A 17,064-nucleotide genomic window follows, 5' to 3' on the forward strand; every position below is an offset into this window, starting at 1 on the left:
CCATAACTAAACTTGTTCGCAGTAGCTAGGTAGCATAAATAGTTACTTGTCGTTTGGCCACTGATTTTATATCAATCTATATGTTGTTGTGCTTCTCTCTTTCTATTGCAGTCTTAGTAAAAATTGCTTACCTCATTTGCTTTGCCAGTATACAAATATGTTTTTAACGAGTGGTCTGCGATTGTTAAAGCTGTATCGAGTTGTGGTAGCCGGAGTGTTCCACTGCCTGGATGATGATTAAGGGCTCGTGGAAGCATGCAGACTGCTTTTGTCGTCCCCATCCCTCCATCTCCAAAGCGATGACATCCAATAATATGTGAATTTCGTTTGCAACTTAGAACCAATTGAAAATACTAACGAAAAAACACAATATTACAGTTTATTGGAAACATATTTCTATCAGATCATCGATGTATTATCCCCACTGAACAGAAGATGAATCATCAGATCCTTGGTACCGAAAAAAAGCTCAAGTCAAGGCCATGCTCAGCATTGTCAGTAGTTTTGGAGAATCTAAACCTGAGGTTAAGTCCATGAACAACATAGCGACACTGATTTTATCCAGCTCTTCATCCCAAGTGAAATGCGTGCATGGCTTTCTGCTCGATCATGATTCATAATCGATGGTCAGAACATTAATTCAGCTAGCATAAAGTAAGACGAACAAAAACATGTTGTCTGTGCTTGTATGTGTATTTTGGAAAATCAAGGTGATGGCGATACACTTATTAATACAAAATAGATATGGAACAAATTTATTTATGATAAGTAGATGATGTTTGAGCTCTGAAAGAAGAAAACTCACTGTGCTAGCCGTGCTATTAGGCCTAATAGTAGGTTTGATTTCTTGCTGCAGACATTAAATGAAATTAGGAACCGAGGAACTACCCATGATATGGTCGAGTTATCAGATCTAGCTAGGGGTAGTGTACCGGACACAGTGGACATAAGGAGTCACTACATTAAGAACTCACCCGATGTATGTGGTAATTGGAATTTTCTTTTCACGTTGGTGCACAACACAACTCAATCAATACAGATCTGGAGGTCTCAAATTACACCTATACAAAGGCCTAATCTGAATTTTAATCCTACCTTGAATGCTTGATTCAACCAAGCACACCACAAATCTGCAGCAAATAAATTATGTCCTCGCGTACATGTGTTTTGCGGACCTGATCGAACAGATTGGTATGATATGTACCTGCCTCATCTTGAAGAATCGATGCAACAGACTGCTAGCTTCTGTACATGACCAAATCCTGCCATATATTTTCTTCTCCTCGCAGCACCCGTCGAGTTGGAATTAACCGAGTAAGCATCAAACACACGTATTGCCGGCAAGTACTCTGTCATGTCACCTAAGCCTTCTTGCTTCAGCTTTCCATGGGAGAAGAGAGAGAACATGGGCTATTTTTCTATGGGAGAAGACGACAATGGGATATTTTTCCACTACAGAAGAGAATCGATCGAACATGCTGTTAGCTTCTGTAGTGACAGTATTATGCCGAATATTTTCATCTCCTCCCAACACTGATCGACTCAGAATTAATCGGGAAAGGATCATAGACACGTATTGCCGGAAAGCGCTCTGCCGTGTCGCGCAAAGTCTCAAACCTTCTTTCTTTGGCTTTCTAGATTATTTATGTTTCTAACGATGAGAGGAAGAGTCTGTGGATCTCCTCATAGATTGAGATGAGTTTTTTTCCCTACTACTATTACGAACTCTTTAAGGAGGCGTGTAGTTGTAGATAGATCAAGGTAGGAGTTTTTTATTTTTTTTCTAATTGAGAAATAATTGTTTTGTTGAAGGAATCTATAGATTGATCTGCACCGTACAAACTCGGTCCCATCAAATTAACGGCTCATATTTTCTAATTAACGTGAGAATTATTAGGGAGTCTCTAATTAGTATAGATATAGATATAGATATAGATTTCGCCACCTTGGTGAACAAGGTCATTTAGGTTGCAGCTAGTCTACAGGAATACAAGTATAGAAGCAAGAGCAACCGTGACATGTGATCATCTTCCGGCTCATCTGCACAGATGCAGAAGATCTGGATTCCCCACAACATGTACCATGCACCTGCTCATGGTCCAAGGCCATCATATGTTGCAACTTGTCTGCTCCTCCACTAGCTAAGCAGTCGAGATTTCCAGCTCCACAACCACGAGCTCCTCCTTCCCGTCCTGAGGATGGGCTGTGTTTCAAGTGTGGCCTACCAAGTCACCATGCTAGAGACTGCAGGTAGAATCAGAATCAACTGGCACTTCCCTCAACTCGTAAAGGAAACAATGAGAATCGCAACAACAATGCCAAGCATGCTTATGTCGTGGTCACGCGAACAACATTATGATGGGTCAAGCTCAAGACCGGCCTGCTATCATGAGGTGTACTCTTCGCGTTAACTCAGTACCATCTTCTATATGGTTTGATACAAGAGCCTCACATTCCTTTATGCCAAAAGTTTTTTCATACATGGATGAATTATAAGTGAAGAGATGAACATTCCGAAAAAGGTAAACATCCTCGCGGCCCAATGTCGAACCTGTGTGGTTTGTATCAATGTTCCCGTTAAAATGGAAGGATTGTAATTCCTTGCTGCTTCCATATTGCTGAAGTCTTCCAACATTGACCTCATACTGGAAATGGACTGGTTCAAAGCTCATAGGGCTTCAATCATTTGTGCCACCAAAATCGTCGCCCTCCTACAACCTTCAAATGAATTAATAAGTTATAAAGCTCATCTCGTTCGAGATGCGAAAGTGCGGCTATATGCCCTGAATGCTTTAGATGCGTCACCTCTTGAGGGGATTGAAAACATTCCAATTATTCGGGAATTCCAAGATGTCTTTCCAGAAGAACTCCGAGGGATTTCCCCTGCTTGAGTTGTCGAGTTTGTCATCGACTTGGTACCCGGTACCATTCCTATTGCCAAGCGTCCTTATAAGATGCCACCACATGAACTCCTTGAACTTAAGCAAGAAATAGACAATTCACTTCGTCTGGGTTTCATTCCTCCAAGTTTCTTTTCTTGGGGAGAACCTTCTCTCTTTGTTAAGAAGAAGGATGGAACCAATCGTGTAGTTCAAGACTACCGTCCTATAAATTAGGCCACAATTCAAACAAAATATCCTCGTCCTCGGATAAATGCTGGTTCCTTAGTCTTCTCTAAGCTCGACTTGAGGTTAGGATACCACCAGATCCATGTTTGCGAAGAGGATATTCCAAAACCCGCCTTCGTTACACGATATGGTTCATACGAGTACACCGTCATATCCTTCGGTTCAATAAATGCCCCGGCAACCTTTTGTTGGTAGGTGAATGATATCTTCATGGACTACCTCAACAAATTAGTGATGCTATATCTGGATGATATTGTAGTATATTCAAAAAATCAAGAAGGACATGCCGAACATCTTTGTCTTGTTCTAGAAAATCTTCAGGAGCATCAACTTTGTGTGAAGTATTCCAGATGTGAATTCTGGCTAGAGGAAGTGACTTACCATGGTCATGCGATCTCCAAGGATGGTATTGGAATCAACCCCGAACGAGTTCAAGCAATTCTTGACTGGCCTCCCCGAAGAATGTCAAGAAAGTCAGAAGTTTTTCGGACTCGCCAACTATTGTTGTTGATTTGTCAAGAACTTCTCCAAGATTGCAAAATCCTTAACCAATCTGCTTCACGAAGGTGTTAAGTATGAGTGGGCAGATAAATGCCAGGAAATTTTCCAGGCACTCAAGGATAAACTGACATCTGCTCCAGTACTTTCTCCTACGGATACTAAAAAGGATTTTGTCATATATTGTGATGCTTCTCGTCAAGGAATAGGCTGTGTCCTAATGCAAGAGCATAAAGTGATTGCTTATCCCTCCCTTCAGTTTCCTGCTCATGAAGAGAACTATCTAGTTCATGACATGGAACTTGCTGCAATAGTACATTCACTGAAAGACTGGCGGCATTACCTTCTTGGTAATCATTGTGAGATATACACCGATCATCAAAGTCTGAAGTACGTGTTTACTCAACTAGATCAGAACGTTTGTCAACAGAGATGGATGGAGCGTATAGCAGATTTCAACCTGGGTATTTCTTATACATCTCGCAAGGCTAATGTAATGGTTGGCGGCTTGAGCTGCAAGTGGTACGACAACCACCTCCAAGTTCATAAGGTTCACGACCGACTTCAACAGGAATTCAGTAAGCTGAACCTCCACATTGTTCCTCGGGGTTATGTTGTTCCCCTCCTGAAGAGTTACACAAGATGAACCTCCGTGTTGTTAATGAGGGTTCCCTGAGTAACCTGGTTGCTGAACCAGATCTTGTGGGATGCAGCAAAACTATTCATCTTTGTGATGATGATGTCGAAAGAATTTAATGCTACCTTTCCTAAGGTAAACCCTCTTGGTCCACTGTGGATGACGATGGCGCCTTGTACTTCAAGGGTCACCTATTTGTTCCAAGTAAGAAGGAAAACCTTAGAATGACTGGATGGGTGATAAAGGAAGCTCATGATACGCCGCTGTCTATTCATCCGGGTAGTACCAAGATGTACCAAGACACCGTCAAATATTCTGCTGGTCAAATATGAAACAAGACATTGCACACTATGTTGCAGAATGTGATATTTTCCGGCGAATCGAAGCAGAACATCAAAAACCCGCTGGAACTCTACAACTTATCTCTATTCCTGAATGGAAATGAGATCATGTTCAAATGCACTTTTTCACTGGTTTTCCCAGATCACAGAAAGGTAATGATGCTATTATTTTCATCATTGATCTACTATCCAAAGTTGCACATTTTCTGGACGTCAAAGAAACAACCACTACTAGTCAGCTGGCAGATCTATATATGTCCAGAATTGTTTCACTTAACGGTATTCCATTGGTAATCAGCTCGGACCGTGGTAGCTTGTTCACTTCGAAATTCTGGGAAAGTTTATAGAAAGCTAGAAGAACTCATCTGCCCTTTAGCACCACATTCCACCTTCAATCCCAAGGAGAAGTTGAACGAGTCAACCAAATTCTCGAAGACATGCTTCGATCTTGTGTCATCTCTTTCAGTAAGAAATGGGAGTTATCTCTCCCTTATGCCGAGTTCTCCTACAACGATAGCTATCAAGCTAGTCTGAAGATGACCCCCTTTGAAGTCTTGTGTGGACAAAGGTGTCAAACTCCTTTGAATTTGTTAGAAACTAGGGAACGACCAATCTTCGGTCCGGATATTATCCAACATGCCAAAGATCAAGTCCGCATTATTAATGAGAATCTGAAGGCTTCTCAGTATCGTTAGAAAAGTCAGTATGACTGCCATCGACAAGATATGGTGTGTCAACCTGGCAAAAAGGCTTATCTTCAAGTCACACCAATGAGTGGTGCACATTGTTTCAGGAACGCGAGGATCATCTTCGTGATGAATACCCGGAGCTCTATCCTTCTACCTCTTAATTCCGTGGACAAAAATTTCTTCTAGTAGGGGAGAGTTGTGACATCCCCGGATTATGCTACAGTAATATTTGTAATCAAGCTATAGTAACAGGGGGATTAAGTTAATCCATTTTGGTAACCCAAGCATGACCACTCTTGGAGTCAAACTCAAATTCAGTTTTCTTGCAATTCAAATTCATTTGAAAAGGGGATTTAAAAGTTTTGCAAACCAGTAAATAAAAATCCTCAATGGGTTGCAAATATTCCGTAAGCATTTATGAAATTGTAACCAACATTTTATGACTTATTTTGGTATCTCAAAATAAATAAAATAGAGGCCAAATCATTTAATTAAATGCCTTTTGAATTATGTGGATTTCAAAAAATTTCAAAAGGCTCCCAAACATTTTGTGGCAATACCAAATATTGGATTACAAATATTGGGCTAAGTCACCCATTTTACAAAAGCATTTGAGGTACAAAAATTAAATAAAAACACAATGAATAAAAGAGAAAAAAATAAAAGGAAAAATAAGAAAAAAGCTAACCCCCCTTTTTTGCAAGGCCTCGGCCCGACTGGCCGGCGCACCTACCGAGCCAGCTCACGACCCCGCTTGTCCCAGGGGGTATGTAACCCCAGCGCCCAATCTTAACCCCCACAGGATCCCCACTCCCCACTCCCTCTCAACCTGAGCCCCATTCCATAGCGGCTACTCCCTTTGTACCCCCGCGCATGTCGGACCTGACGGCCCCGCCGAACACCTCCTACAACACGCCGCCGCCTCGACCCCGTCAACCTCCTCTTCTTGTTCCCCCTTCCTCGAGACCACTGCCACCCCTCCCGGCACCGTTGTGAGCCCCTCCTCTCCTTTCCACCTCTGGTCCCGGCGGCCACAACGCCACCCCTGGCACTAGCAAGCCCACTCCAGCGAGAAGCCGTGGTCACTGCTCGCCTCTCCCTCTTCCCGTTGCTGCCTTGCCCGCACCTCGCGCTCACCACACCATCTCACCCCCCGCGCACGTCGTGCCAGCATGCCTCGCCGCGAACCCTGACGAGGGCCCACCTGCATCGTGTGCTCGCCACCTCCCCCCACCCCTGCACACTCGCCCCCCTGGCCGGTACCTTGGCCGCCTACGCTGGCCCTACCGGCGTTATGCCACCGCAAGGCCTCAGCCTATCTCCCCCACCGCCCGGTGTGGTCAGTGGGGGTCGACCACCTCACTAATCCCCCCGGCCCATTGACCATAAGGGTCCGAGCCCGTGTTAAACAAGAAAAAAAAGAAAATTTAAAAAATAATATATATAATAAATTTATTTATTTATTATTTAATTAGTTATTTAACTTAATTAAACTAATTAGGTTAAATAACTACTCTGTTAATTTAACATGTGTATGACGACGTTTGGGCCCAACTCAATTAGGGCTAATAAAAACTATTTAACTAAGTGTGTTAATTAACTTAAACTAAATAGGTACTGACAAGTGGGACCCGCCCCTCTAATTAATCTGTGCTAATTAAAATAAACGTTGATTAACCTTAGTCTATGACAAATGGAACCCACTCGTCACGTTCGACAAGTGAGCCCCACTAGTGATTGCTAATGCCGGCATGACATCTTGCTGATGTCACAATTGGATCTTTGAATTAAATTAAATCTATTTAATTTCTTAATAATTATTAAATTTTGAAAATAAATATAAAATAATTCGTAATCCATATGAATATATTTGCTACATGAAAGTTAATCAGGAAAACGAGACTCTGTCGTACAACCCCTCAAGCGTGGACCTGCGAGGGCGATACCTCCCAACACCTTAACGGTTACACTGTTTGGAATCCATCAAGGGCGATACCTCAGAGCTCTCTGATGTTACAGTGGCATAGTTACTCAACCTTACTACTGGGAACTTGATGATCTATGTTGCGAGTGGATTCCCGCATGGATGTGGCGAGGCGTGGTCGGGCATTCTTGGCCCTTGCCAGACATCCTCGAGACGGGGCGACAGGACCACTTATCGTGGATTGCTCATCGACGCTGCAGTGTTAATTAAAATGCTAATGGGATTTGGGTACTTGATGTGCGTTGGTCATAGACCTTTTCACCCTAACCTTCACGCGGGAGAAGTCATGGGTACTCGACGTCGTAGTATCAGCCAAAGCTCTTCAGACATGAGAAATGGAGAGGCGCGTGCAAGCATTGTTCTTGTATAAGAGATGTCAGGACTGATCTTGGCCGCCTACAAATCATGCAGGAGTGCAAAGGGTGATGGGCCAATGACCCCTGCATGAATAGGATTTAGACCGATGGGCTGGCCTCTCTGTTGAGCCTAGGTAGGGCTGCGATGTGTTGATGTTCCGAGGCCGGGCAAGACCCGGGAAAGTATGTCCGGCCAGAGTTTATCAAGCATGTTGGGTAATTTGGTGCACCGCTGCATGGATGAAACTTAACTAGTCAAATAGACATGTCCACGGTTACAGGATGACTTGGAATTGTATCCTTATCTAATAGAACTACAACTATTACTTAACTAGAATGTTTGTCTCCGAGATTGCTTTCTCGTAGGGAGTCGAGGAAGAATCTGTGGGCGTGACTTAATTAATTTTGCTGCAAGAATATGATTATATAATTGTGTTATTGTTCTACTCTCATCTAATGTTGCAAGACACTAAAGAGGCTAGTCTTCGATAGGACTACTCCTTTCTCTCTATTCTCGCATTACTTAAGTCAGTCCAGATATAACTCCATTTCCTTTGATACAGATGTATTTTTAGCATAGTTCCAATGCTAGTCTTGCGAGTACTTTGGAGGAGTATCCAGCATTGTTTTGCTCCCCCTTTTCCCCTTGATACGATTGCCGCGACCAGATGATGGAGCCTAGGAGATGGCATATCCCGCCAATGACGATTACTACCCCGACGGTGCCTACTACTACGTGGAGGCCACTTACGAGCATGATTACTATAGGAGGTTCCCAGGGAGGAGTCCTAGCCTGCTTCAATCTATGTATCTTTTGTGCTAGCCTTCTCTAAGACATTACCTTGTTTTATGTATGTACTCAGATATTTATTGCTTCCACTCACTCATGTGTTTCTCGAGCTTATGTATTCTAGCCTTCGAGGCCCCTGGCTTGTAATATGAAGATTGCATGACTTTTATTCGTGTCTAGAGTTGTGTTGTTATATCTTCCCGTGACTCCATGATCCTGGTCGTACACATTTGCATGTATGATTAGGGTACAATCAAATTGAGGGCATCACAACATCGCTGGCAAGAATAAATGGCACCTTGTGATATGCCATATTTTTGTGGTCATCACATGTGTTCCTGTAAGCAAAAAACCTTTACGCTAACAAGAAGAACCATCTGCACTTTAATAATGCCACCTTCATTTCCACATAGTTAAGCTCACAAATCTCTTTGATAGTTCCATAATATACCTATTTATCATCTTCGTCTACAATTAGGCATTCTATTCGAACAAAGTTGTTCTGATAGGAGGTCTTACCATCACGTTCCTCAGTGTAGAGGATGGTGCCATTTATGTCGTATGTTTGGTACTCCATAATCATGGTTGATAGCTTTTGTACCAACCACATTGCAAGGTCATGATCAAATCCATGTGACAAACAATCCTTCAGCTATCTTACATAGTCCTCATTGTGTGTATTTGTGTCGACAGTTGGTGAAAGCACATTGGGTAAGTTTCTTCGTCGTATCTCCTTCACGTGTTCTACAACATAAGTGTCGAGTATCGGGTTGTTAAGCCGTACCGTCAAATGGGCTTGATGGGCCAATTCTCCATATGCACAAATCTCCATGGCTGCAAGGACCGGCTTACCAGCCAACTGACACGTCTCCATCATATCTATAGTTTTTTATTGTTCCATGCCAATATTATACAACTTTCACCTTTTTTGGCAACAATTTATATGATTTATTGGACTAACGTATTAATCCAGTGCCAAGTGTTAGTTCCTGTTTGTTGCATGTTTTTGTTCTGTATAATATCCATATCAAACAAAGTCCAAACATGATAAAAATTTACGGATAATTATTTTGCAATATATGTGATTTTTGGGAGGCGGAATCAACATAAACGCAGGCCCACGACCTCCACTACCCACCAGGGCGCGACCCATACCCCCTGGCGTGCCCTCCCCTCCAGTGTCCACACTATGACTCGGTTGGGGCTCTTCCTCCGGTGCAGGAAAGATAATTTATTAACAAAGTTTTTGTAAAACTTTCAGCCCAATCGGATTGACGGATATCCAATAATTTAAGAAACGATGGAGGGAGAGAAATCAAGAACGCAAAACAGAAGAGAACAGAGAGGGAGATCCAACCCCGCAGGGGCTCCTACCACTCCGCCGCCATGGAAGCCATCGACCAGAGGGGAACTCCTCTCCCATCGAGGGGTGGTCAAGTAATAAGAAGAAGGAGGGGGGCTCTCTCCCCCTCTCTCCCGGTTGCGCTGGAGTACCGTCGGGGCAAGGAGCGTGACGACGATCTACATCAACAATCTTGCCGCCGTCAATACCAACTCTCTCCCCCTCTATGCAGCGGTGTAATACATCTTTTCCCTCTATAACTCTTTACTTAAACATGGTGCTCAACAATACATACTATTTCCTAATGATGTGTGGCTACGGGTTTTGATGTTTAATGCTATGGTTGGGTTTACCTTAATGATTTCTAGAAGTTGTGGATGCTTACTAGAGGTCCAATCATAAGTGCATATGATGCAAGTACGGAAAGTCGGTTAGTTTATGCCTCTCCCTCATTGCACATGATAAGTATCTATCATGTTATATTCAATTGCCTATGGACAATATTTTTCTTGTGTTACACAAAAAACTTTCTACTAAAGAACCCCTAACTTCTATTTACACACTCTTTATTTTCTTGGAAAACAACACCTAAGTTTTATTTACTTGTTCTTTATTATCTTGCAAACCTATCTATTACACCTACTAAGTACTTCTAGTTTATTCTTGTTTTAGTTAAAGCAATTGTTAAGTGTGCGTAGAGTTGTATCGTTGGTCGATAGAACTTGAGGGAATATTTGTTCTACCGTTAGCTCCTCCTTGGGTTCGACACTCTTATTTATCGAAAAGGGCTACAAACGACCCCCCTATACTTGTGGGTTACCACCAACCTTCCCTCTTGGCGAGAGAGAGGAACCCATATAGGTCTAATTTTCATGAATTCGATGCGAAACTCAACCACCTCCTCCGCGGTATAACCTTGTAGGATTCTTGCCTCTGGATGACATCATTTTTGACAATAGCACTTCAATATTACCATGTACCGCTCGAAGGGATACATGTTGCTAAGAAACATAGGACCATCGTACTTTACCTCATCGACAAGGTGCACGGTGAGATGTACCATGGCATCAAAGAATGACGGTGGAAAGAACAAATCTAAGTTTGACAATATTCTTGCAATATCAGCTTGCATACGATCCAACTCTTAAATATCTACCACATTCTCTCATAGTTTGTTGAAGAAATCATAGAGATATCTCAGTGTGTTTCTTATGTATGTGTCCATCATATTCCTTATGGCCACCGGGAGGATTTACGTCAACATTACATGACAATCATCTGAATTGACGTGAGACAACTTATTTTTAGCCAAGCTATGATCCACGAGACTTCTGATGTATGCGGAGTAGGAAGAGGGTTTCTTAGTTGAAAACAAAAATTCGAAGAACTCTTTTACTTCTGCTGAACTGAGATTCTAACTCTGGTGTAGGTGGAGCAATTTGAAATAATGTTCTGATTCATTCATGCGTTGTGATTGATCACCAATCATATCGAGTCACACAACATCACCATCCTTTCTTTTGCCTTTAATCTTGAGCAGAGTACCAAGGATGCTGTCATAGACATTCTTCTCTACGTGTATCACATCAATGTAGTGACATACACTTAGGAACTCCCAGTAAGGTAATTCCCAGAATACTGATTTCTTTTTAAATATTTGGTCCATGGGTGTTTTTTGACGTCCTATCGGATCCCTTGCCAAGCACAACTTAATTTTTTGACCATGCCGTGGACTACTTTCCCATCATAGGGTCTTGTGCCCGTTGCTTTCTCTGCCATACCATCAAATGCAGCTGTCAATTTTTTTATAAGGGTGATCTCTCCTTAAGAACCTATGATGACGCAAATACACGTTTTTGCACAAGTTGGAAAGAAATATACTCGCTGTCCTATCCATGCATGTGACACATCCTTCTGGTCCCTTTTTTTTGTGCCCCAAAGTTTTGCCTAACGCGAGCATATCTTGAATGGTGTGCGGCAGCAATGCATGTAGCTAGAAAAACATCTTTGTGTAACCATCGTAACATTTCACACGAGGCTCCCATAATGTAAGCAATTCTTCTACTAGTTGCGGAAAGTAAATGTTGATATCATTTCCAGGTTGCTTCGGGCCTTGGATAGTTATCAAAATCAGGATGTAGTTTTCCTTCATAAACAACCAATGACAAAGGTTATTTATGCACACAAGCACCAACCAAGGGCTGTATTGGGTTCTCATATCACCTAATGTGTTAAATCCGTCAGTACACCCCCTATCCATATATTTATAGGATCCTTTGCAAAATCTTTAAACCTGCCCTCGATTTGTTCCCACCGAGCCCCATCTTTCAGGTGCCTCACATATTTATCCATAGTTCACTCATCATGATGCCGCTGCAACCCCTTTGCCTCTCTAGGGTTTGCAAATAAATGCTTCAACCTTGGAATTATAGGCAAGTACCATACAACCTTGAACAACATTTGTACTTGCCCTTTGCTCTCCAACGCTTGTATCGTGGATGCTTGCATATGCGACATGAACGCAAATCTTGGTCATCACCGTGGTACAACATACGATCATTCACACTAGCGAGTATATTCCGGACTTCAAGTTCCAATGGACAAACAAATTTATTCGCTTAGTTCGTGCTTTTGGGGAGCACATTATCTCATGGAAGAATGTCTTTGAAAAGACTCGACAACTCTGTGAAGGCCTAGTTTGATCGACTGCTTTGTGCTTTAAACTTGAGAAGTGCTAGTGTGACACTCAACTTGGAATATATTTTTTTACAACATGGATACAAATCTTTCTTGGAGGCTGCATCTATGGTTGACAACTCCTTTTACTTGGCTAAATTTGCTTTCGTGCCCTCGAAATCTACAATCATAGCAGCAAAATCATGCATATCATCAAGGTCGATGTTCTCTACCTCACACTCTTGGTTTTTCTTTGGGGGGTTTGGCATGCGAGTGTTGTATCTATATCTTGACATCTGAGCCCCGAGGTTAAATTCAACAACCATGCGACTCTGATCGGGGTTTGGCAGCTCACCGACATGCAGGTTATTCCCTTCATCCATATCCGGCTCTTCACTATGTCTAGTCCATCATGTGTATCCACTCATGAATCCCCTCTTGTATAAGTGTAACTCGACCTCCTTAATTGGTTGTGACACCATATTGGTACAATCCTTGCATGGAAAGAGGACATAATCTTCTTCACCAAGTCTCCTCTTTGTCCATTCAGAGAAATCCATGAACTCCTTCGTGCCATCCATATACCTTGAGCTTGGCCAATCCCCCATCGATTCAGATCGTTCCCTCTGCACACACGAGGGGTAGTTCAAAAAATGCCAATACACTACAAGAAATATGTCCATTTATGACTAAAATATAACGACCAGGGTTTATTGGTCTTAGATCAGTGACCAAATAATACAAAATGGTCAAGGGGTGTCAAGGTGGTCTAAAAAGACCATAATTGTGACAATTTCTGTAAAAAAAGGTCATGGCGTTATCACGTCAATTGGTCATAAAATGTATAGCACTATCCATGGACTTATTTTGGGTTCACCTTGATCATATTAGTATGTTCATAGACTGGGTAGTTACCTCAAATCCAGATTTTCCTTTGTGTCATGTATATATGTAGTAATTTTGTATAGGTGTCAGCCATGTGTGTCAAATCAACCTAAGTGTGGAGGACTACACTTGACACGTGGGTCCTAGCTATTCGGCAAATCCGGATTTAACGTGTGAGACCAACAGACCTAGAGAACACATCAATCCTCTGATCCGCTAGCATGCAGGGCCCACCTAAAAGACGAGTATTCAATGCCCACGAGCCACCTTACACCTGATGCCATCTAACCTACCTTACAAATAGAATACCGAGAAAATAAAAAGACCCCGAGCGGGTGGGCTAGGTCCGTTACAAAGAGGAATAGTTGGGTAGGTTGTCTACTCACGACAAGGGTTGGATTTCAATTAAAAATGCAAGGGATTGCTTTTATACTTTTTTTCTTTCAATTTTAAAAACTTCAAAATTGTTCAAGGATTCAAATTTGATTCAACCTTTGTGTAATTTTATGAGGATTATCCATATTTTTTCATATGCAAATAAAAATAATCGTATTTTGGAGTTATACATATATATATTGGTCATATAGTTGATGTTTGTTGTTTGATGAATATGCATTTTCGTAACATGGTTTCCTTCGAAATTAAAATAAAAAATAAAAAATTTATGCTATATAAGACAACCATTAGGCCCATATAGTGAATTATTTAATATTTATACTAGTGTTGTCATGAGACCGTGGAACTATGGAGCTCACCACCGCCCTTGTTAATGTATATAGTTTAGATGTCATGTTTCTACTACCCTCTAATCATTCCAACCTTGCCTTATAAAATATCACCTAAAGAATTAAACCCACACGTACAGAGACAAGAGACAATTCCTATTACAAAAAGAAGACATCACACGGAAAAAAGGTAGTCTTAACACTGTCAAATATATTTTTAATACTAACGCTATCAAATATAGCCATCATGATTAGAAAAGATCATCTAAACCCTCACGTACAATACAGGGACACTTCGTATTATTAAAGGTCTATGTCATGTGGAGAATAAAGGAGTCGTGATGCTATAAAAGTTTTTTTTCTTTATTGGAATACACACGCTCGCGCCATATGTCCACCAAATTTCCACCACGCGCCAAATTTCCCAACGATTACCCGCGCGCGGCTTCTCGGCCCAAACTAGAGCAACCCACGTCGTATAAGGTGTATGAAACCCTAACTCCTCCCAAATCCCCTCGAGCGCCGCCACCCCCTCGGCCCTCCCCGTCCCCTGGTTCTGGGACTCTCCCCATGACCTCCTCCTCCTCGTCGAGCCTTGATTTGGCCAGATCCATCCATTCCACCAGGACCGTCGTGGCTATGGCGGCAGGCCACCAGGACGACGGAGGGAATGGCCAACCTACTCGAGTCCTCGACGGCGGCAGGTACCACGAATCTTTGTTGCACCAATCGTAGGCGTCACAAGGGAGGGAGGGCCTTGACGGATCATCGCCTCATCGATGTGGTCACTGCCGCCTCTGCCAGCAGCAAATGATGTGCTTCTTGCTGATTAGCAGGGGCTGGGTGAGCCGCGTCGCTGGAGTGGGTCATCTCCAATGGCCCCGGTACCAGCGGCGGTGAGGAGTAGGGCGACCGTACAATGCGGCGGGAGGCGGTGCTCATAGCGGCCAAGGAGATGTGCACTTGGCCAAGGTGACCATGTCGCTCGCATCCCCATCTGGACATCCTCACTGTCGCCGTCACCTTTGAGTTCAGCATCGGTGAGCGCCTTCCTTTTCTTTCTAATCACTATCAATCAATGAAGGTATTTGTGGCTGCTCAAATAATATGTGAATGTGGCAAATCAATTGCTATGTAGGAACTAAAATTTGTTGCTCTGAAGGTGCCGGCGTCGGTGAGGCAATTTATCAATGGTGGGTTTAGTAGTTAGTGGTAACTCAAATCTGCTGCTATTTTGTTTGCAGCCAGAGAAGAAACATGTTCATACCATTTTCTTAAGTGATTAAAAAAAATCTCTCCGACTGAAGAGGAATTGGAGAGCGCTGTGCATTGATTCGGCTTCAGACAATTATAGCTTCTGCTTCGGCTGAAAAATGCAACGATGCCAGTGTGTTCTTGCAGCTTAGTTAGCCGAATAGACTTGCCAGATTACTCAATAGTTCATCATTTTTAATCACCCCAAGCCCAAGTATTATTGTTCAGCTAGCTCTACAAATACTACACTGATAGCCAAGCTGACAGTGCGATCACTTCTGTTTTAGTCAGAAACAAATGGCGTGCACCTTTTCAGATCATACTACTACCGACTTCATAATTTAGCACCCCTGACCACCGGAATTCCAAGATCAAGATGCATCCCCATAACACCAAATGCAATGCTTCCAATGTGTTCTTGCGGCTTAGTCCAGTGTAGCAAGTAGTAATTGGCATGTCGCATTGCTCAACAGTTGGTTGTCTTCATTTTCCCCAAGTTGTGGTGGATCTGCAAATCCTCAACTGCTAACCAAGCTGCGAATGCAAATACTACTGTTGTTTTAAATAGAGATGTCATTGTATTCTACCCTTTTCTGAACATACTGACTCTTTTATAATTTGGCACGTGGCTACCTGAATTTTTCTAAGATCAAACCTACGACCTCATGGCACTAGAAAGCATGAGATTCTTTGCTGCTCGGTTGAACCATTATTTGCCAAGTCTCTGACTATTAATTGTGTTAAAGATAAACGATTGACTTCTCTTCAGCTTGGACGTTATTAATATGAGCTTTTTGTGCACAAAGTGTTGAGCTAACACAAGAATAATCTTGTAATTCCTGAAATTTCTATGGGACCATGTCTTAAGTCTTGTGTTTCTGTTGATTGTTATGAAATTTTAAGTCTGATTCCTGAATGTAGAACCTCCATTTGTCATTTGGTTGCTCATATTTGTAAGCTCTCTTATGTTTGATTGTTCCAATTATCAAGATGATCGGAAGCACTTGGGAGAAGCGAAGGGTTCCTGATGTTATGTGTGATAAACTAAAATTTATCTTTTTGTCCAATCTCTGTAGAACTATGTTGATGGACTCTCGTGCACTTCTAGATTCTTTTTGTTGTGCGCTTGCACTTTTAGAACAATTTGTTGTGCACTTATGCACTTGTTGTGCCTCGAACCTTATATGTACAGATTCCCGGATGATGTATTGTATTCCATGTGATGTGTTGCTGAAATGACATATACAGTTTATTTGCAATACTGTAATTTGTTGTACTATGTACTTGTTTTCAAGTGGGCCTAACATGAGATATGCATGAAAAAATAATAATGCATCTGCCCGAATAAATCAGAACATTTTAGTAAAATAATAGGTATTGGGCTAGGCCCATGTAAGCTAGATTGGGCTGTGAAATTTATGATGATTCCATTTGGTCATTAACGATGCCACGTAAGCTCAGCCACATCAGATCCTATGTGGCTCAGTCAAATGGGTAATGACCAAATCAAAATTTTGGTCAATAGAGAGCTACGACGAATTTTTTAGAAAGGTCATGTTTATTCATTCTTGAAGGCCAACAGTTGACCTTTTGAATTTGGTCACCAAAAGGTCATAAAACATAAATAATGACGATATAGTGATAAAAATAGAGGGTCAATAATGAACGAATTTCTTGTAGTGATATATGCATTAATGGATGTACAAAGATGTGTGAATAAATCAAAAGATTATTTTAAAAATTTATGGAGGGCACTGCA

This window comes from Hordeum vulgare, chromosome 7H, assembly GCF_904849725.1.
Source record: "Hordeum vulgare subsp. vulgare chromosome 7H, MorexV3_pseudomolecules_assembly, whole genome shotgun sequence".
In the NCBI taxonomy this organism is placed as follows: domain Eukaryota; kingdom Viridiplantae; phylum Streptophyta; class Magnoliopsida; order Poales; family Poaceae; genus Hordeum; species Hordeum vulgare.